This window comes from Rousettus aegyptiacus, unplaced genomic scaffold, assembly GCF_014176215.1.
Source record: "Rousettus aegyptiacus isolate mRouAeg1 unplaced genomic scaffold, mRouAeg1.p scaffold_m13_p_5, whole genome shotgun sequence".
Taxonomy (NCBI): domain Eukaryota; kingdom Metazoa; phylum Chordata; class Mammalia; order Chiroptera; family Pteropodidae; genus Rousettus; species Rousettus aegyptiacus.
This window is the reverse complement of record NW_023416308.1, coordinates 91,565,539-91,587,797: the sequence shown is the minus strand read 5'-3', so window position 1 is coordinate 91,587,797 and position 22,259 is coordinate 91,565,539. Positions and strand designations below refer to the sequence as shown.

The following is a 22,259-nucleotide window of genomic DNA, read 5'->3' as shown; positions in this document are numbered from 1 at the left end:
AGAAAATTATATCACTAACACAGCAATTTCCCAGTAGAAAATCACACATCTTTAGTTGCTTTTCAGATTGTATAAGGATAAAAAGCATAGGGAAATAAGTCTCTACTGAATTGTCAACTCAGAGACACAGAAATGTTCTATTCCACTGAAAAGTTTCTGAGGTATCTTTAGCAGTAAAAAACTCACTGGGACCACACACACACACACACACACACACACACACACAATTTTGAATATCTATGTTTATGTATATTGGCAAAGTCGTGTTTACTTTCAGGGACTATTTGCATTAAAATATTATTCCATGCCAATAATCGTAGACAGTATAAAAGACATCTACAAACATCAGGAGTATTTTTTGGCCAAATAGTGTAATCTATAGGAGCATAAGTAAGAACACTCATAACAGATGAAATCCCATATTCTATCTGGTAGCAAAAGTGCTGTGTTCTTATTAAGTAGTCATAGCTAACCAGGCTAGTGTTAATATTTGATGAAATGGATGTTATTAAAAGGAAGTTAATTTTTTTATGTGATGCTGATATTACATGTTTTTTAATTGATTTTTCCCCGATATTAAAATATCATGATATAAAATTTGGAATAGGTGATTCTAAAAAGACACAAGCCTAAACATATCCTTTTACCCTCCTCTCTCAACTGCAATCCAACCACCTATGTCTTCTCCTGAGGAAAGTAGAGTTGGTTGTGGCAACCAGACAGGTCCTAGAAGATGTCATCAAGTGATGCCAGTCCCAGTTTAAATTGCTGAGGTATATTCTCCTCTCCTGTTGTAAGGTGAAAATGTCATTATATTGGTGTTGGCTAGCCCTGGGGTAAAGAAGGGAACACAAAGGCTCCCAGAAATCTCCATAGTCAAGGGTCCTTGGATCTACAAGGTTTTATTAGAGTTATGCAAATGTTTCTGGAAGCACCTGTTATTTCCTGTTCCTGAGAATCATGAGAGAGCTGAGTTGGAAGACTAAATCTTTCCACCTTGAAGCTAGGAGAATGTTCATCTTTATAGTAGAGCTGACCAACGTTGTTTTTAAAAGTTTTTTAAAAAAATAGCATGAGAATACTACACTGATGAAGATTTATTCAAAAAATGAGAAAAAACTGGTTCAATATCATTAATTAAACAATCATCAGGATGCTTGATATCATTATAGGAGAAAAATCAATGGACATGGCCTTTCATAACCTGTTTTTTTTTCCAGTGAAAATTATACTTAAAAGATTCATCCATGTTGTTGCAAATATCAGTTGTTCATTTACATGCAATAATATATAATATTACACTGTGTGACTATATTATAATTTACTCATTTACACTTCTATTATTGAACATCTAGATTATTTCTAGATAGTTGCCATTATAAACAATACTGATGATATACACATTACACATGTCTCTTTTACACATATTCATAAATATCTCTTTGATGTATATCTAAGAGTAGAATAACTAGGTGGTAGGATGTGGAGATATTTCCCAAAATATAAAGTATGATAATTTTTATAAAGCTCAAAAAACAGTAAAAATATATAACATTCATTGAAGTCTACATGTTGTGTGTGTTGAAACTATATATTTTAAAATGCAAGAGAATAATGAACATGCAAATACAGAAATATTTTGGACCTAAAAGTAAGGGCCAAAAATGATAGAGCAGTGGGCAACAGTAAGATAAATTCAAATTATGAGTAATGTTTTTTATTTTTAAGTGGGTTTAAGTGGGTTTTCACTCTATATGCCTAATATAGTTATGATTTACAAATGCTATTTTGTAAGAATATTCCAAAACAATGAATGCTTAAAAGATATCTGATAAGTTTTAGTAACTAATCCAAATATAAAACTCTATATAAACCAGAAATATTAGAAAGCTATTTAACTATCTAGAGTCTGTCTACCAAAAAACACCAGCAGCAATCTCAATGGATAAATACTACAGTTAGTCACCCAAAGGACAAAAATTAAAAGTTTTACAGATATCATAAAATAATCTTTAAAATATGTCTTTGTTAATAATATATGAAAATTATTTTGGTGAAAATCTATATCATACACAAAAATATCTTCTTCAGATATAAGAGCATTTCTTATTCAAAATATATGTACAATGGTGACCATCAAGAACAAAGGAAATATCTATCAATAAGGAAAAGGTTGAGTAAATTGTAGTTTTTCCACACCATGGAATATCATTTAATATCATTAAAATGAATGTCTTGTTGACTTTAAATTGATTTTTTGTAAGTCAAAAGTAGTAGAATATTGGCAATTTGATATTATTACTATGACTTTGCATATATTTATACATATATGTATATATAATATTTATGTATCGATTATACATACATATGTATGGACATATATAACTGCTACACACATATACGTAAACATATAACATAAACAAAAAATGTAAACACAAACCTTGATATACATATTCTTGATGTATGTTATTTGTAAATTTACATATTATCTGGAAAGTAGGTCAAACTATAGGAAGAAGTGGAAAAATGAGGAAAGATATAGAACAAAAAAATCTAATTGAAAAAAGTTGCCTAACATAGGGAATGCAATTGGCAGTAATGTGATGGCAAGGTGGAAAGCCAGAGGGAAGATAGAGCAATCAGGAGGATCATTACATAAACTACATAAATGTCTAACCAAGGTACTATATACTTGAAACTAATAATAAGATTAAATTAAAAAAAAATGTTGCCCCATATAAAGCAGTATTATAAATGCCTTTTTAAGAAAGTGAATAGCACGCTTTTTTATTTTCAAAAAAAAAGGTGATGCATGTAAGAACGGTCACCAAAATGATGGTGGTTTCTCAGGGTGTGCAGAGATGAATTTTATTTCATGCTTAGGAGTGAATTTGTTTTATCAGAAAGTGTTGTTGTTGTTTTGTCTTAGAGGAAAAGAGCATTAGGGTTATTTTCAACGTGGAAAAAAAAGAAATATTACAGAAAGCTTGGAAATTTATATAAGAAATAAAGCAGGGGAAAAAATGCTCTTAAATTTCATTACCCACGACAACACTATTAACATTTGTATGCATTTTTTTTTGCATTGAGGGTTTATGCTATATGTACTATTTCATATTTTCCTTCTGTTGCCTAACATATCAAATTATGACAAATATACAATGTTCCATTATTCAGGTACTATGGTTTATTTAATTATCCCCATGCTAAACACTTGGTGCTTCCATCTGTACATACTAATGATTAATGACTAGCAGCACAAGGCAAATTTTGCATATAAATAATAGTTTACATTTTACACTGTTTTCCTAGGAAATCCTCTTAAAAATGGAATACTAAAAACAAAGGTGTGAAGATTTTTTAAAATCCTGAAACTTAATGCAGAACTGCTTAACCAAGAGATTTATGCGGTAGCTAAACCAGTAGGCTAATTACTGCCAAGAGCAGCATGTCTGCCTCTGACACAATATTTAAATCATTGTAGTTGGGAGATCCAGACCTACATTTCAGTGGATAATTATAAATAACCTTGTCTAATGATTTATTCAGCTTGCTGAAGGTGTACTTTGCAGGAAGCACATATTGGCATGTACTTCAAAGAAATATTTGTTTCCTTTTTGGGGGGATAATGGGTATGTGCAGAACCCTTTGGTTTTCCCTAGAAGCGGCATTCTCAACGACACTCATGCTAAAGTGACTGGGCGTCGAAGTAATTAAACAATGGGAGTTCTCAAACATTAACAAAAGGGTGATCTGATGATTTGTTTCCGGGCACTTAAATCTGGCTTTTACTTGGGCCATCGAAGTGGAACAGCTACATCATAGGCACTTGTTCGAACAGCTGAACATATGCAATACTGAAAAGATAGTGCTACTAGGTGTTCTTTTCCTATTAAGATTATAGAAGCTTAATAGTAAGAATAGAGTCAATCGCCATTTATCAAACAGGGTCCATAAATCCAGAGGAATCCTGAAATAAATGTCTTAGTGTATAAAAGTTCTACGACAATTTTGTTTTCATTTTAATAATTTTTTTTTTTAACAGCATGTTCCTCAGGTAGAAATATACTACAGTCTTCCAATGGTAAATTGCAACCAAGCAATATTTTTCATGGAAGAAGTAGATTCTTAAGGGGGAAGCTTGGCTATTTCTAAGGAAATCATGAGTACAAGAGGGAATGGAAATAATACCTTCTAATTTCCCCTTCACTGATGGGATTTTCATAATTACTTTAAGTCAGGATGATCTGAAAATCACAGCTGCATGTTGACTTCTTTTTCCTTTTTTATATTATTCTAGCTAATTATTTTGGATATCCAATATGGGATCATTTATCTGCTTGTCAAATGTTCATTCTTCCTTTACAATTCTCCAGATAATGATAATCCACACATATCATTATGGCCTATACACGTTTGTGGCTCTAGTAGAAATTCAGATATCTCTCTGGCATGTAAGTTTTGATACTGTGAAACATTTGATGCAAGATGCTGGTCTTGGTTCTAGAACCAGCATGAGATATCCATGATTTTTTTTTTTTTTTTTTACTAGCGATGTTTGACATCAAAGTCAAGAAGAATATAAAACTCTAAAACTGATGGGTATCAAAAGCCTTCCTTCCTTCCTTGTACATATTTAAAAGAATTAGTTTCTATCATCTACATGAGAGATGAGTAAAAATATTAGAGGGTGTAAAAAATTTGAGACCAACTTACATCTTCTTGTGTTCCTTTTCCATGTAGGGTCAGTGGTAGAGGATAAGAAAAAATTCCAATGTATTCTAAATAAACTATACTTTTATTCTTTTCAAGTTGATTCTGTAACTTTTAAGAATTCATGATTCTTTGGATAAGGATGATAATGTATACTAGCTACCAGTCCTCTATTCTCTTAGTTTTATGCCTGCATTCAGGTAGAATAATGATCCACAAATCTGATGCACCTTACAAAAATGGAAATGCCCACATATCATACCCAGAGATTTGAATTCAAAATAGTTTGTTCTGAATCCCTGGTTTCAGCATTATTTTAAAGCTCCCCTGGAAATTCTAATGTACAGTCATGATTGAGAGTCACTGAGTGTGAACAGTGGTGAACAAGCAATCTGCCTTCAAGGAGTTCACAATCTAATAAAAAGACAGGAGTTATCCAGTTCCTACTGTGCAATTTCTCCTGCTACTACCACTAGTACCACAATTTTTATTAAGAAAGCTAGCATTTGTCATGTAAGTATATGTCATGTGCATCAACCCTAGGGATAGAATAATATCTCCATTTTTCAAAATATAAAACTCCTTAGCAGGCACATAGTCCCTGTTTTGGGCATTGAGATTATACCACAGATTAAGAGCCAAGATCACAGTATGTAGGCAGATGCCAGGAAACTGCCTAAAGTCCAGGAGGCAGAGCATTCTCAAAAATGTCCAACTGCAGCCATCCAGACCTCGCCTCTGACAAGTACACAGGTGGGGGCGCAGGGGTTTCTCTTTGACTCCAGCTTTAATAGCTATTGTCCTTAAAAATAGGAATCTATTTCATCTGCTTGTGCACTCAGGGAATATCTAGCAGATCTTGGAGGAATGATAAGGATGTGTTTCACTTTAATGCAACCCTTCCATTATTCTTTCAGTTACTAACATCAATCATGCCTGAAGACCATTATTAAGCCATGCTGCAATCTTCACCTGCCCCAATTAAAGAACCTATCTGCTCTAACCTTTTCCTCAAAGAAATGACTTCATGGACCTTTTTTCATTTTCATTGCTCTTTTCTGAGCTCTCTTCAACAGTCATTAAGTCTTGTATGAACATAAATCATGAATAATATGTATAAACCCTTTATGAAGGTATCTTTGTGGGCTTGCCCTATAGGCTCTTTGAATCTGGATAGACTTTACTGTGAGGCACTCACATTAGGGGAACATGACTTAATATTTCATACAGTCTGATTCTGATTTAAACACCATTTATTGAGCACTTACTTATTAAGAAATACCCTAGGGGACTTCCATATGTCATCCCACTGATATTTACAATGGCCTTTGAAGGAAGGCATTATAAATTCCCATTTTATTGAGGAATAAACTGAGTATCAAAGAGGTTAAGTGACTGGTGATCTATCCAAAACTGCATAGCCAGGAGCTGGAAAAGTAGCCATGAAGAAGAGGTAAGACACAATAGTAAAAATCAGTTCAAGAGATTTTTCTCCAACCATTCAGCCCACCCTACTTAGTCTAGGAGGAAAATACTGCAGAAAAAAATAAATAAATAAAACAAAGTCTTTAGAGATGAACAGGATGCCAAAGCATTATAATTGGCTGACTGGCTCCTTTCCTCTCTCCAGTGCTATTGGTTAGGCACATGGATATGCTAATGAGCAATTCATGGAGGCAGGAAGAGTAGTATCCTTTCCACTGCACACACAGAGCTCTAATCTGGCATTCATGGCAGAGTACTCCAGTTAGTTTCCCTGTAGACAGAGGTCTGAAAGCTATTTTAAGTCAAAGTAGGAATTACTCCCCAGGATTTTCTGTCAGAGAAGTGTGACAATTTAGCATGTCTGTGGCTGACATTGTCAAGCCATATGGACAGTCTAATAGCTTCACTTACAAAAGAGTCTGCCAGGTTGTGTGACAGTCAGGTTCTTCCCAGATAGTGAAATTGTCCTTCTTCCTCATATTGTTTGACTAGGTCCTGCAGCTCCAATCTCACGCTTGACTGATTTGCATTTCTTCTTGAATGGGAACAAGAGGCAGTTTATAGGAACAGCAGCCCTGATCGCTTCTTGGTAACCGAATAGTTAAAACAAAACTAGTCCCTAAGCTTAAACTTTTGCTGATTCCAAAACCAATAGTAAAACCTTCAGGAAAATTTTTCATTATACTCCAGAAAGGAATGGATTTTTGCAGGTGGACCACAGTCAGTCATTAGTTATTTGTTGTTTTCCAGAGTTTCTCATTAAAACTTAATTAAATTTGGGAGACAGAAAAAATAGTAAATTTTATTCAAGTAGTTTTCAGACCAAGTAAATTGTTCAAACATGAGTTCTACTCACTTCTGCACCTGAGGGACATTGACAAGGAGGAGACTAGCCAGGGGAAGAAGACTGGAGGAGAATCCCAGAAATCATAGCAAACAAGAAAAAGCTGAATAACTTGGAGATGTTTATCTTGGACAGAAGAAGATTTAAGACTGTGGAGAGAGGTGATGGTATAAAAGTGGAAGGAGAATTAGAATTTTATCAGCTGTGATGAAAAGCTATCAATGATATCGATACTCATGATATCAATACATTATTATAAAAGAAGTTGTTGAAAAAGCTCTTGATAACTGTCCTTGAGAGGAGTGATGCTCTCTTTACTCCATCTGGTATATTTTCTGCTGTGTCTTCCTGATGGTCCACAAAAGGAACAGGCACATAATGAACAGTCCTAAATCACATAGCTAGTCAATTATCCTTTATTGATTTTTCTTTCCATATTTCTGCTAACAAGGAAAATTGGTAGGGCTCAATTCTCTAAGATTTCCTAATAATTTTATTTAATAAAGAGAGAGAAGCGCCCATAACTATAGGAATAAAACATAGCCAGAATTAATAAATTGTTTAGTTTCTAGTGTATGTATTTTTATCAAAAGATTCTGTTTAAAGTAAGTGATTTAAACATTTCTGATTCTGATAAGAGGGCTCCTTGTTAAATAAATTTATTTAAGAAAGAGTTTAATTAAAGAGAAATTATAAGTGATTAATTGTACAAGTGTAGCTCAGCTGATGTTGCTAAGGTAGCAATATCTTAAGATAATCACTTGAATAAGATAAGTTCTAAAGATGCTTTAGTAGTTGACAAGTTAGTTTCTTGTGAGTGGAGATTTTCAGGCAATGACTTGATGGCTGTTTGTTTGATGTTCTGAAGTAAGTCATATACTGGATAGAGTCCAGGACTCAATGATCTCGGATGCATTTTTAACCTCGAGATTTTATAATTCTTTCCTTTTCTTTCTTTGAACCTCTATTATTCGGCTTGTGTTATGCTAACAAACAAACCTAATATTTCTCAATGAATAACAACAAGCACAATAACAAATCATTTGTTTCTTGTACATATTACATAAGACTGCAAGTCAGCTCAAGCTCTGCTCCAGGTCAACTATAAATTTGCTCCACATAACTTCCCGATATGGACATTGGGCTGAGAGAAAGGTCTCTTCATACAACATGCTTCCTCTTGTAGCAGGGAGCATTAGCTTGGATGCAACTTCCAATCTATTCGCTCACATGCTAACGGCCAAAGCAAGTCACAAGGCTAGTCTTGCCAATGGTGCCTACAAGAGGCACTTCAAGTGATGTGACAAAGGACGTGTGTATCCCTCTTGTAGGTGTAGGACGGAAACAGATAGCTATGAATGACATTACAATTTATCACAAAACCATTCAGTCTGGGGATATGTGGATCATAATTAAAATTTTCCCAGCAGGGTTCAACTTCAGATGCCAATACTTCCAATTAAAACAATACTGAGATATGGCCCTGTCATGTCTCCACATAACTGAAAAAGCATAGATAAAATAAATAGATGCACATTCAAGGAAGCTGGGCTATAACAAGTGTTAACATGAGGCAAAGGAAATATTTAAGGCATTAAAATGGATTTTGCTTTTTGCTTTTTTTTCTTTTGTTTTTCTCAAATGCAGGCTGTAAGGTTGCAGGCCATATCAGGAAGAGCGATGGAGACCCAATATACGGATATATGTGACACTCAAATAATCTCCCTCTACTCTGGGTCTCTCTCTAAGATATTTTCTAGCTCTATTATTCATTGCAGTGAGATAAAAGATCTGAAGAAAAGCTTTGTCAAATAAGAGAGAGAGGGAGGGAGAGGAAGGGAGGGAGGGAGGATGAGTGAATCAGTAATAGTTGTATGAGCTAAAGTTAATATACTTTGTGCATTAATGATTACTGTGTGTAGACTTGCCACAGTTATTCTACAGAAGATGACAACCCAGATTAGGTGTTATTGAAATGGGAAGTGACAACAACAAATACCCAATTACAACAGAGGTATTGTAGAAGAAAGGGAGTGCTTATGTCAAACTCTACAATACAAGGGAGGAATTTGCTACAGCATGTTCTTTAAAGTAACTTTGGTGTCATGAAAGGGGAAAACACATTAAGGTTTAATTTCCAGCTGCTTCAGTTACTAGGCTGGCAATCTTGAGTAAATTTCTAGTCCCTATTTGTCATAATGTGCTCCTCTAAAACAAGGACACCGATATTTACCACTAATTTAATAAATCTTGATTAAATGCCCATTAAGTGATGGGCACTGTTCTAGGTTTTGGGAATTCAACAATAAGCAGACAAAAATCTCTATTCTCTTAATATTTATAATCTAGAGAGGAACTCGGACTATAAACTAATATATTAATATATACCATAATGTGAGGTGATATTAAGTGAGATGGAGGAAACTAAATTGGATAAAAAACATCCAAGATCAGTGCTGGGAAAAGATCTCCATTACACCAAGTAGGTAGAGAAGGCCTCTCAGAGCAGAGACCAGAATGAAGAATGAGTGAGAATGAATGAGGCTCTTAGGGGGATGACCACGCCAGGCAGAAGACACAGGAAGTACAAAAACCTCTTGGAACAAATGAAGTTATTCTAGTCAATGAAGAAAGTCAGTAATGACTTAGGCAATTTAAGTAATGGTAATAGTGACAGAGATGAGAAGAAAGAGGTAAGCAGAGGCCAGACGCTGCAGGATCTCATAGGCCCAGGTTGAAATTACATTCTGATGTAAGTGGGATGATATGCCAGCAGACAGTTTTATAAAGAAGATAGTACTTGGCACATGATGTTATTTTTCTTCCCTATTTTTCTTCTCTTACCCTTCACACGGTAAAGTAGAACATCCCTTTGGAATATCTGAACAGACAACTTTGAACCATGAGGTTCTTGGAACAGAGACTTGTGAAACTTTTAAGAGATATTTTCCTTTCTAATACAGAGTTAATAGAAAAAGCTACTTGATTTCTAACACTAGTTTGACTCTAATATACTACAGGGTGCCCCGCCTAAACTTCATAAATTTTTCCAAAACCATTTATCCGTCAAAAAAAAAAAATGGAATTGGTTACATACAAATTATCTTGCCCACAAAATCCAGATCCTGCTCAGGTTTTCCTGTGCCAAATAATGTTTGAAAAAGGGAATGCAAGTTAGCTATGAGGACAGTTCTCTCTTTAATCTGGGGGAAAATTGAAAGTATTGTTTCTTTCCTTAAATTGACAAAAAGAACAGTGATAATCTAATACTATATAAGTAGAATTGAGCTCACTTCTCAGAAATTCCTTGTTAAAATACGAACAAGTAACTTCAAATAAATAATGTAGTAGACCAATGTTATTTTCATGTAGACAGATCATTATATTAGCCAGTTGGTCACCTAGAAGGCCCTGAACATCCATCTAACAGAACAAATGAATGTGACCTGGGAAAAGAAATGGAAAAACAGACTGAAGAGGTTAAGACTCAAAGATTGCTGGCCTAGAGGCCCAGAGCATGAAGTGGGAATGAAGGAACTGATGAAAACACGAGATTTCTCATCTTTCTATTGCTCTATATTCCTCCACCTGGAATGTTGCCCCCATCACTGACACTCATATCTTTGTTTAAGAGTCCAGTTCTAATGCTGCCAGTCATAAAGGTTCCTTTAGTCCCCAGCAGGGAGAATGGCTCATCTGAAATTCCATAGGCTTACCTGTGCCTCCCCATGTCACTGAGAACTTTCCAGCTTTAATTTTAGTTACCCTTTTGCCCTGCATGTTTTGTCTTCCCTAGTATTATAAAAACAACATGAGGATAAGACTACCATTTGATTAATTTTTATGTCTCTATTCTCTAAATCAGGGAGCTCTGCACAGTACTTTATCCAAAGTAGGTATGCAAAAACTGGTAATAACATGGATGGTGTGAATGGTTAGATAAATGGAAGGAAGGGAGGAAAGAAGGGAGGGAGGGAGGAAGGAAGGAGGGGAGAGAGAGGGGGGGGAGAGAGAGAGAGGGGTGGGGGGAGAGAGAGAGAGAGAGAGAGAGAGAGAGAGAGAGAGAGAGAGAGAGAGAGAGACAGAGAGAGAGAGAGACAGAGAGAGAGAGAGAGAGCGCGCGCGCGCATGCGCGAGCGGGCGGGAGGGAGGAAGCAAGAAAGGGACGAACTGTTAGCAACATTTCCCATTCGATTGTTTTCTCTTAAAAATTCCTGTTATCTCAGCAGACAACAACAACACAGATTCTCCAGATTGTCAAGAAAAGCAGAGTTTTGCCATTTTTTTCCAGGAATTATTCCCTAATTTTTCATACCAACCTGCCTGATTTGATTCCAAGTTTACACTGATCCTTCTTTCTCTAACTGTAATAAGACATGAAATAAGTAGATAAATTTTTTTTCCAAGAGACATCTGGGAATATGCTCTCAATAGTTAACTGCAAACCTGTCAGTGGGTAAAGGCCAGAGAGTAATTTATGACTCAACAATAATCAAAAGAGTTATGTGCTTAGTGGCATGAATTAAAATAATGTAATGCTCCAGATCTTTAAAGTTCAACAATTTAGGTTAAAGGAAGCAAGTTGTGCTTGATAAGCACACAGTGTCTGAGATATCTGGAAATACAATGAAACTAATGATGAATTGAGCTGGAGGCAGGAAGAGGGTTTGCTAATCATGGAAAAGAGTAAAATAAATTTTCCAGAGACGTCTGCGGTCACGCCACCCTGAACAAGCCAATCCTGTCTGATCTTGAAAGCTAAACAGAGTTGGGCCTGGTTAGTACTTAGATAGGAGACCACCTAGGAAGACCAGGTGCTGCAGGTGTTAAAAAACAAACAAACAAACAAACAAACAAATAAATGGATTGTAAACTGACAAGGTCCTTGCAATCTGTGGGATCAACCAAGGGTTGCCTCGCCTTAAGAAAATAAATAAATAAAATAAAAAAATAAAAAGTAAAAACAAATTTTCCAGAGACTAGAGGTATTAACTGAACAGTGAGCCACAGCTGGGCAGAGAAGTATTTTTAAAAAATTGACAGTGAATGTTGCATCTTGCTTTTGGGAGCTTAGACAGTTCAAAGGCTATCAGGATTAGAATACCAGTCTTGTTGCCATTGACTCTGATGCTAAAGTCATTCCCGAAATTGAACTCAATTGAATTCTACTGTCACCAGGAACAGGCCAAAAGAAATGTTTTAAACCTTGTTTCTTTGCTATTTGTTGATAAATGTCAACATGAACTTCTAATATGAAGCAAAAAATTTTTCGTTTTTTTTTAATACTTCACTTGCAGCTTTATAGTTCAATTAGGAGCCTACATCTATTGCTTTCACATATATGTGCACTGAACATGCTTGTTCAGTGCTGAAGAGCATGAACTTGGAAGTCACCCAGAACTGGTTTTAGTGTCTCAGGTTTGCCTCTTTTTAGCTCTTGACCTTGGACAAATCCTAAGATGCAGACCCTCACTTTCTTTATTTCTATAATGAGAATAATGATGGTACCTTTCTCATTGAATAGTTGTGATTACTGAATGTGATAAAAAACAGAAAGTGCTTATCATAATAGGCAAACATAAATGGTAGCTATTATATTGTTTTATTGTGTTCATTCTATGTTGGAAATTATTTTCAGTTCTTTAAAGTCTATATCATTTAAGGAAAATGTCATGCTTCTGCACTTTTTTTACCAACATTTTTAGCTAGGAAACATTGCTCTGTGGATCAGAAAGACCTAAGAATAAATAAGAAAGAAACACAGATTGAAATAGTTTTACTAAAGTGTGTTCTAGCAGGCTAGGTTGAAAAAGTAGAAATCCTGATAATTTTATCTTGGACTCAATTGTATTAATTATCCCCAGGCTACTTTCCTTTAATATTTTGAATTCATTTCCATGCCTATAATCTTTTCTCAAATACAGAGAAAGAGACCACTGAAAAGACAGTAAAAAATGAGTGATACACAATGTGATCTATGTATAAAGCCATTTTTTCCTTGAGGTTTTCTGACTACAAGGATTGACAAACGCTGGCAAATGGCAAGTAAGCAAATCTGGGAAAAATTTCTCTAAAGGCTTTGTAGCCTTAAACAGATATGCTTTGTCTTGGTTTTGGGTATGCTCTTTTCTAAATATAATGATGAGCACTGATGACAATTAACATTCATAAGTGACTGTTATGTACAAAACTTGCTATGTGTTTTACATTCATCATTGTGTTTAATTTTCACAATAACCATGGGGAGATAGTACTATTGTTACATTTCATAAATGAGAAGGTTGAGGCTCAGAGAGTTGATATGTCCAGGTGACACAGCAGTAACTAGTAGTGTAGGGTCTGAGCTCTAGATTTAGAGGGGTTAACTGCTGCACAGTCCAACCTCTGGATCAGGGCCTTGTAGCTCACATGCTCTCAGCATCCACTCTGCTCTACTGTGCCAGATGCTGGCAATAGCAGAATGAGTAAGGCATGGCTTCTGTCCTTGAGTTCACAGACTAATAAAGAAGAGAAACACTTAAACATATGTCAACGCAGTGTGGGAAGCTCTGGTTACAAAGATGCGCAGACTGCCAGGTATATATACAAGTACCACCATTGGCCTGAAGGTGGAGGGAAATATCCTAGAAGAGATGACATTTGAGCTAAGTCTTCAAAGAGTAGGGAAATAAGAAGTAAATACCAGGCAATTTAAAATTATGAAGACAAAATTATGAAAAGAGATATATTGGGAGATCTATATGTAGGGCTAAAATACATAAAGGCAAGAAAAGGCAAAAAATGAGATTGGAGAAGTGACCAGATCATCAAACTTTACTTGCTTGATTTTAGACAAAGGAAGTCATTGAGGTTTTTAATTAGAGGAGTGATGTTATTATATTTGAATTTTATATGCATGCTGAATTTAGATGAATTTTGGGGTTATCTGGCATAAAGTAAACCCTCAATACTGTTAGATATTATAGTTGTATTAAAGCCATAAATAACATAAGTAGTATGCCATAGTGAGATGGTTTTTCTGATATAAAGTCAGAGCACTTATTTTGTGCCAGGAACTGCTCTAAGTACATTACATTATTGATTAATTTAATTCTCACAACATTTTGAGTAGGTGCTGTAATGACCTACAATTTATAGCTAATAATGCAGATGCAGAATGGTTAAGTACCTTGGCCAAAGTCACACACTGCTAGTAAGTGTAGTATCTAGAATTCAAAGCCAGGCTCGAGAATCCTTGGTTTTAACCCTTCTGTTACATCTCTAAGTGAGCAATTCCCAGTGAAGCTCCTAAGAAAATAAAACAGTACACTCTTCCCCCTATTTTCCCAGTTATAGCATTTTTTTTTGGAAAATGCAATGGATGTTAAAACTGTGTAATAAATACTGCTTGCCATATGTAAAATAGAGTTGGGTTCTAGGCTCAAATACTTACAAACTGCTTTTTCATCTACACAAATGTCTAGGGAGATAGTCATGTCAGTCATAGAGGATATGGCACAGGTTTTCAATATCAAGAACTGTCCTCCACATTGCAGGACATCTGACATCCTTGGCTACCACTCACTAAATAACACTATGAAAAACAACAGTGACGCCACAGATTTCCCAGACTCCTCCTAGTTGGAAAATTTCTCCCTGATCATTTGTATCCAAACTCAGTTGCCTGGATCCTCAGAGAACAACCTTTCCTCTCCCCAAATTCAACCAGAGCAACCCTGCTTTTATCTATTCTATGCACTGGAGTTTCTGGGGAAGATTCTGGGTAGAAAAATAAAAGGATTTTGCTACTTAAAAAAAAAAAAAGTCTTCAAATTATTGTTCCAGACAAGGACTCATTTCTCTGTGCATAACAGAAACACCTGTTTGTTATCACTACCAACAGCCACCATCTTCTTTCTTTTCTCCTTCCCTCCCCTCTCTTCCTTCCTTCCTTCCTTCCTTCCTTCCTTCCTTCCTTCCTTCCTTCCTTCCTTCCTTCCTTCCTTCCTTCTTTCCTTCCTTCCTTCCATCCATCCATCCATCCTTGAGCAGGCTGCTAATGCCCTGATCAGCTGTCACAACAAAGAGTTGCAGTGAAAGATTGCTGGTGCAGCCAGAGGAATCAGCCCCTCAGGCTGCTAGCTGTGTTTCTGTCCCAACCGATGTCCCCTGGAGCTGCATGACCCTACAGGCTTGTGTGCCCCACCTGACTTCATCGAGCTGGGTGTCGCGTTTGGTCCATAGGACATCAGTGGTCTTTGGTGGTACTGGGAGCCTGTGCTTCTGCCACGGCCTCATCTGGATGGTACTGCATTCGGTTGGAAGCAAAAATAAATCTGTTATTGCTAACAGAGTCCTGGACCACAGATTAGGAAATAGAGTTCTCTGCCACTAATTAGTTGTGTGGCCTCAAGCAAATTACTCCCCCTCTCTAGGTTTCAGTCTCTTCATGTGTAAAACAAGACTGGATTTCAGGATTCCCAGAGACCTTTTCGTCTCTGATCGCTCCACTTTTCTGAGCATCACAGTCAACTACAAGTAGAAAGGTAGTATATACAGCTCCAAGGCAAGGTTGCTTGCACAGCCAGCTAAAGATGAGCAAGAAACACTTTCCTGGGGTTATGGCTTGCATTTTGTACATGCAAGTAAGCTACCAGGGTTATTCTGACCTCTTTAAAGAACCAGCAGGAGATGGCAACTCAAGGAAATCGTTGGAATAGTATGTACGACTGCAGTGATAACAATGCTTTAAGAAAAATATATTTTAGAATGAGCTTGTGCCTGGCTGTTATTGTCTGCTCATCCAATGTATCCTCCTCACTCCTGTCCACTTTATACTAGAAAATAATTTGTCCGTGAGGCTGTACAAGGAATTTTTAAAAAGTGAATGAATGAGGCCCAAGGAGGCAGAGGAAAAAACTGGGGTGGGAGGGAAATTTATAAGGTGATGTTTAAAATGTCAACTGTGGCTTCTCAGAAAGAAAATGAAAATGCTGCAATAAGTTCTGGACAAATGTCAAATGTGGTTGTCAGGAAATAGGTGGAAGAATTTCACAGCAAATTAGAGGCCGAGTGTCTGGTGAATCATTAGTATGTTGCATATTAGACATAGGTCAGGCCTTGAAGTGGGAAGCTTCCAATTTGAGTGCCAGCTTAGACTCTTAGTAATTGAGTGACTTTCAGCAAATTACCTAATTATTTGGGGACTCACTTTCCTCACTGACAAACATTGTCAATATTTTCTATTATTAGCTGCTGATATTTCGTTCTACTCTTTTCAAAATTTAAGTCTTAGAAAAAGTCCTAACACCTGCATAAATCAAAGAGGAGCTGTTCTTGGGCCCCTGCTACTTCTTGCCCACTGATTCTGAAAGTGGCCCCTATAACAGAGTCCCCAGTCCCCAGGCCATGGACTGGTACTGGTCCGTGGCCTGTTAGGAACTGGCCTGCACAGCAAAAGGTGAGTGGGAGGTGAGCGAGTGAAGCTTCATCTGTATTTACAGCCACTCCCCAGCGCTGGCATCACCACCTCAGCCCCACCTCAGATCATCAGGCATTAGATTCTCATAGGAGCACTGGTCCCTGGTGCCAAAATGGTTGGGGACCGCTGCCCTAGATTACCTCTTCAAGAACCTTAGGGATGCTTGAAAACCATCAGATTATATTCTCCCTAAGATTTCTTTTATTCTAAAGAATTCTTTCATGTATCCAACAAACATTTATTGAGCCTCATCCACACAAGACACTGTTCGGTATTGAGTATATAAGAGAATCATAACATCATACCTGCCTTCCAGGGTTTTGTCCATTACCAAATAGCTTTCTGATTATTACTTGCTTTGTCATGCAGAACACCTCCAGGGAAAGACTGTGAAAGCCAGTGAATGAAAGTATTCCTAGCTAGTGCTAGTTCTCCATATAAATTGTTAAACTGGTATCTGGTTTACACAGATACCAGTTTAACATGTGTTCTCATCATTAATAATAGCATGTACTAAGCGATACTAAATTTCAGAATTTTGAAATTTATAGAGAAGACAGGGCTCAGATCATGGTGAATCTACTAAGGTAAGTGTCCCTTTGTAAGACCCAATTAATAGCAACCAAGCTCAACAGTCATGTTGAATAATTCTTTTATAATGTGGTCCATTGGTCCCAACATTTTGTGGTGAACATTTTCAGAGGCAGCAGAGCCCTTCATTTGGAGACAAATAAAATATATCCCATGAAGTCCAGTGATCAAAACAGATTATGAAGCGAAGCTAGGGAATGTCCTTTGGCATCCAAAGAGAAGAATGACAACAGATTAACAACACAGGTGTCCTCCTGAGCCTCCCAAACTGGCTCTGAGCTGTTATCCATGGAAATATCCCTAGAATACGTGTCTAGGTTCCAAGTTGACTTTGCTAAAGAAGCCATATCTATCTGAAGATATACTGGAATCTGTCGAAAAGACAGTCTCATTACATCATGTTGCTAGCTATCAAATATGGCAATTTAAAACCACAGCCAGAACTTTAATACTTTCCAGCAAGAGGTGGAAGTGTATCCTTATCAATCCTCGATTCTGATCAGGCTCTGGCTTCAACTTTTAGAGTATGAGCAGAAGTGATTATATGTGATATTGAAATCTAGGTCACAAAGACCAATTGAATTTTACCTTTATTACTAGAACACATGAATCTGGATCCCTGAACACCATAGAAAAGCTATGACTACCTTGAAGCCGCCATGCTGTGCGGAAGCCTGTCACATGAAGATACCATGTGTAGTTGCTCTGGTAAATAATCTCAGCTGAGTCCAGCCATTAAGTCATTCCAGCCCAGGCTCCAGACATGTAAGTAATAAAACCTTCAGATGATTCCAGACCCAGCCATTCAAGTTATATCTGTCTTTCCAGTCTTTCCAGTTGAGGTCCCAGACATCATGAAATAGAGACAAACCACTACTGCTTGACCTTATCTGAATTACTGACCTAAAGAGCCATAAGCATAATTAGTGTCACTGTTTTATGCCTCTAAGTGGTTGGGTGGTTTATTATGCAGCAATAGATAACCACAACAGAGGTCTGAATTAGATATTCTCTCAGTGACAGATATAGTTCTCATCCCTTAGCTTAGGAATGCAGACAAAGACTATTTCCAGGGTAGACTCTGCCAAACTAGAAAGTGAGACTACATCAGACCTGGAAATAAGAAACCTTTGCAAAACTGCCTGAGACTTAGGTACTCAGCCTCTGAGGACTGGAAAGCATAACTTTAGGTTTAAACAAGGAGTCCAGAACTGTTAAAAAAAAAAAAACAGAGGAAGAGGTCCCACATTTGTCTGTACCATTCTGCAACCCTCACTGATGAGACAGGCTGACCTGAGGCTCTAGTACAATAGAGCCAAACATTAATTTGCTATAAATCAATTCATTAAAAATCAAATCAAATGGCCAATTCTCCAAATAGCTTATACTTGGTCTTAGTTGGGTTACCACTCTCACTTTGCCACAGAGCAGGGAATGGGAGTCAACCATCAGCCAAATGTTAAAAAAGGGGTTTCCTCTTTTGACACATCGTTAGTTCATTTTCACTGCTGGACAGACACCTATCACCACACCTTAGAAAGGCAGACAGAAGAGGGGTTCTTAGACCTGTACTTTGTAGTGCAGTTAAGATAATTTTGGATAGGTTTTAGAAAATTACTCAGCAAATTTATTCTTTGTGAATTATTTCAAGGAAACCATTTTGAACCTATGATGTGTTCCTAGCCATGTTTTTTTCTGCAGTGGTCCCCTTGCTTCATGCAGTCCATCTTAAACGACATCCAAACTGCTCTTCCGCTCAGGGACAGGTGCTTGGTTTCAATTCTGTAGAGTTTTTATTTTTGACAAATTTTGAGAGTTTTTCTGTGTGGGTGGGAAAGGAAGGAAGTATCCAACTCTCAAAATTGTGTTGAGTTTGGGTCACAAGGAATATGTACACTTGCCTTTGTTAGCAGAAGAAGACAGCTTCTTATTTGCATGAGCACAGGAGGTCCCCTTAACCCTGAGAAATCGCCACCTTTGATAAGAATCCAGTTTCTGACAGTATGTGAATGATGAACAAGGGATCAAGAAGAAACCTGTACATGTCAAGTAAATCAGTACTGGAGTAAGATGGAGAGATATATTCCACAGTTTGTTTTCCTGTTCCATATCCTTCTGTATGGTGAATCAAATATAAACCCCACTATTTTACCAGCGTGTGATTCCCATAGCCCAGCAAGGGAGTTTCTTAACCCCAGAGAGAATGCCAGATTTTAAAAAATATATATCATCCATTTTAATCATTCTTCTTTAAATTCACAAAGCCATAAACCCTGCTAAAAAAAAAAGGGCACTGAACTTGAAAGCTATTTGCGCTAAGCTAAGGAGCAAGTACTACTTATTGGTATCCAGCATGATGCAGTAAGTGGATTCATTCACATGAAGGAATTTTTAAACTCCAAAGGGAATGTAGCAATGTCTGTTGCCCTCCTAGTTATATTTATTTGACCCGGTCTGCTTCTCTTTTATTTAATTCTAATTGTGTGAATCTACACATTGAATAGAGTTCTATGGCCTGATTTAATAAAATTCTTCCATTCGAACCAAGATGTCCATCCTGTTATTGTCCTTTTAAACTCAGCAGGCTTACCCGCACACAAGACTATGACTGAAGGATAAAAGCAAGCCACAGACAGCATGCAGCAGTCTAGAAAAACGCCCCACACTTTTCTCAGGTCACTGCTCTGGTTTTTTGGAGTGCTTCTCTCGTTTTTTAACTCTTTCCCTGGCTTCCACATTTTCTCTGGCCCTTAAGAATATGCCACTCCATGGGGCTCTCTTTTTAGTTTCTGAGTCTTCACTTTCCTCCTGACATTCACTGAATCACACTAGCTGATTAAATTCTAGATCACCATTGTGGTTACAGAAACTCTGTCTTCAAATCATCTTCCACTCTCTTTTCGTTACCTTAGGCAAGATGCTCTGTGTTACGAAATGGTGATGGTAATAGTACTGACTCCCAAAGGATGCTGTAAGAATTTAGAGAGACTTTCTAGTTAAAAGTCTATAAGACTAGCTCATAGTGTCCACTTAGTCAATGTTAATTTGCTGCTGTTGTTAACTACAACTCACCAACAATGGGAGGAGAATTGAAATCTTATATTATTGTTTCCTACAGTGCTCTGAAGAACTTTGAAGAGTTTAATAGGATTTATAGAGGAGAAAGGTCTAGCATTAAAAATATTGGGAAATACTAGGTTAAATAAAGTTAAATTGATTTCTTGAATTCAGGACTATCTCAACTTTAATTGAAAAGTAGGTTGTCCTTGATCCTCAAGTGGAAATTTAGAGCCTAAAGAAAGTTAAATTATCATGAGGGCTGAGCACTCAGTGGAAATTGGATACTGATAAACTCTAGGGCTCTTCTGAACTTCACATATTTAACCTTGGTGGCAGGAATAGTAGATTGTTCATTGATTTATTTTTCATATCAACCTTGTGAAGATAAGAATTATTTTCATTTGGTAGATGTGGAAACTATGGCTTAGAGAAGACAGGTGTCATCTCCGTGGTAATAAGTGCTGGGTCCAAATCTAACCCCATGGCTTCTGCCTCTGACCCAATCCTCATTCACTGGGCTACAAGATTTCTTATGTCACTGAGGGCTTTTAACAATCTGTAGTGTTTTGTTCCCTGAAATAATTAGTGAGCTATGAGCTGTTTCTGTGTTTCAGAAGTAACTGTTATCAATTATGGAATTATTAACAATACTTCCCATCTGCCTCTAGTTTCCAACTAAGAATGTTAATTAAAACACAAATACATACAAGAATTTGGGAAATTTATGACTAAAGATGTTTACCAATCATTCTGGTAAAAATGCCCAGCATGCGTTCAGTAAATAATACAGATATTGATTTCACAATTCACTAGATGTCAATAATTCTTTCTTTAGAAAATTATATTACCTCAATGACAATGGGAGGGAGCTGTGGGTACTTCTCTCCCAAAGTGATTCATTTAGTTCACTCATTTGCTTCAGGACTAATGTATATTATCATATTTCTATAACACATAAACTATAGAAGAGAGGCTATACGACCTCAGAAGCTCTCACCAAATTGTCAAAGCAGAAAAATAGAACCAGGCTGGTGACAGACCTTGAGGCTTTAGGTTTTTCACAACCAGAAATCTACCTCTATCCCACCGAGGGCTACGATACGGGAGAAAATAGCCAAATTCATCCCAGCCACATAAAAAGAGCTCTACTTAAGGGTTATTTCATCAAAGCTACTCTGTGATACCTAATTCTTGTCAGAAAAAAAAAAAAAAACAAAAAACCCTGTTCCATAGTTACTTCAAACCAATGATTACTCTGGGAATGAAGCAGTGTAAAGGACAGCTAATCATTTCTAATGAGCAAGTAGAATTATCTTTAAAAAGCATCAGAAAAGCTTGCCCACATCTTGCCATTTAAGTAGCAAAGACTGCAGGCTTCTTACACTGTTGTCTTCTCAGACTACTCGGGCCTCAGCATAGTGGGTCACCATCCTTAGTCACAAGCTAGAACACCAGTCCTTCCAATTAACAAACCTCTATATGACTCACATCCATCTACTATTCTGTGCATTTTCCCATCATGTTCTTTCATCCATTTATGGTATTCTCTACAAATATTTTTATTATGATTTCTGGAACCTCTATTCCAAGGTAAACAGCTACCATCCCATAATATTCTTTATTCCCAGAATCCTTTTTCCTGGTGTGGACCCATTAATTTTATATTCATTTGCTTATCTATAAAATGAGAATGAGTTGGCATTCAGCATCAATTGTGCGTCAGGCAATGTTCTATGCAAGAGACTATAACCTTCTTCAACAAAAAATTCCTTTTTATACCACAGTGCTATAAAGTCCAGGATTATTCTCAGAGTGCCCTTTGCTAATCCGAAATCCTTATTTCATTGTTCCTCAAGTGCATCATGTTCCCACCTTTGGTTCTACCTCACATTTCTATTATCTAGAGATCGTCTCATCCCCCTATTTCATCTACTAAGCATTTTGAAATATGCCTCACAGTCTATCTCTACTCTTGATTTCTACCATCACAGAAATGATGTAATCTTTCATTGTTTTCCTCTGGAAATCTGGGCAGCTCATCTATCTAACCATATAACCTCAAAGTCTTCAACCATCTCGATGCCAAGAAAACTGTATCAACTTTAT

The 22,259-nt window shown here is 36.9% G+C and overlaps 1 protein-coding gene and 1 pseudogene across 3 annotated transcripts in view; one reads left to right on the top strand and one right to left on the bottom strand.

The window, feature by feature from the left end:
- Positions 1–22,259, bottom strand: part of NELL1 (neural EGFL like 1) — a 692,265-nt gene that overhangs the window by 74,722 nt on the left and 595,284 nt on the right. The window lies entirely within an intron of this gene.
- LOC118603053 lies at positions 11,751–11,868 on the top strand (annotated as a pseudogene).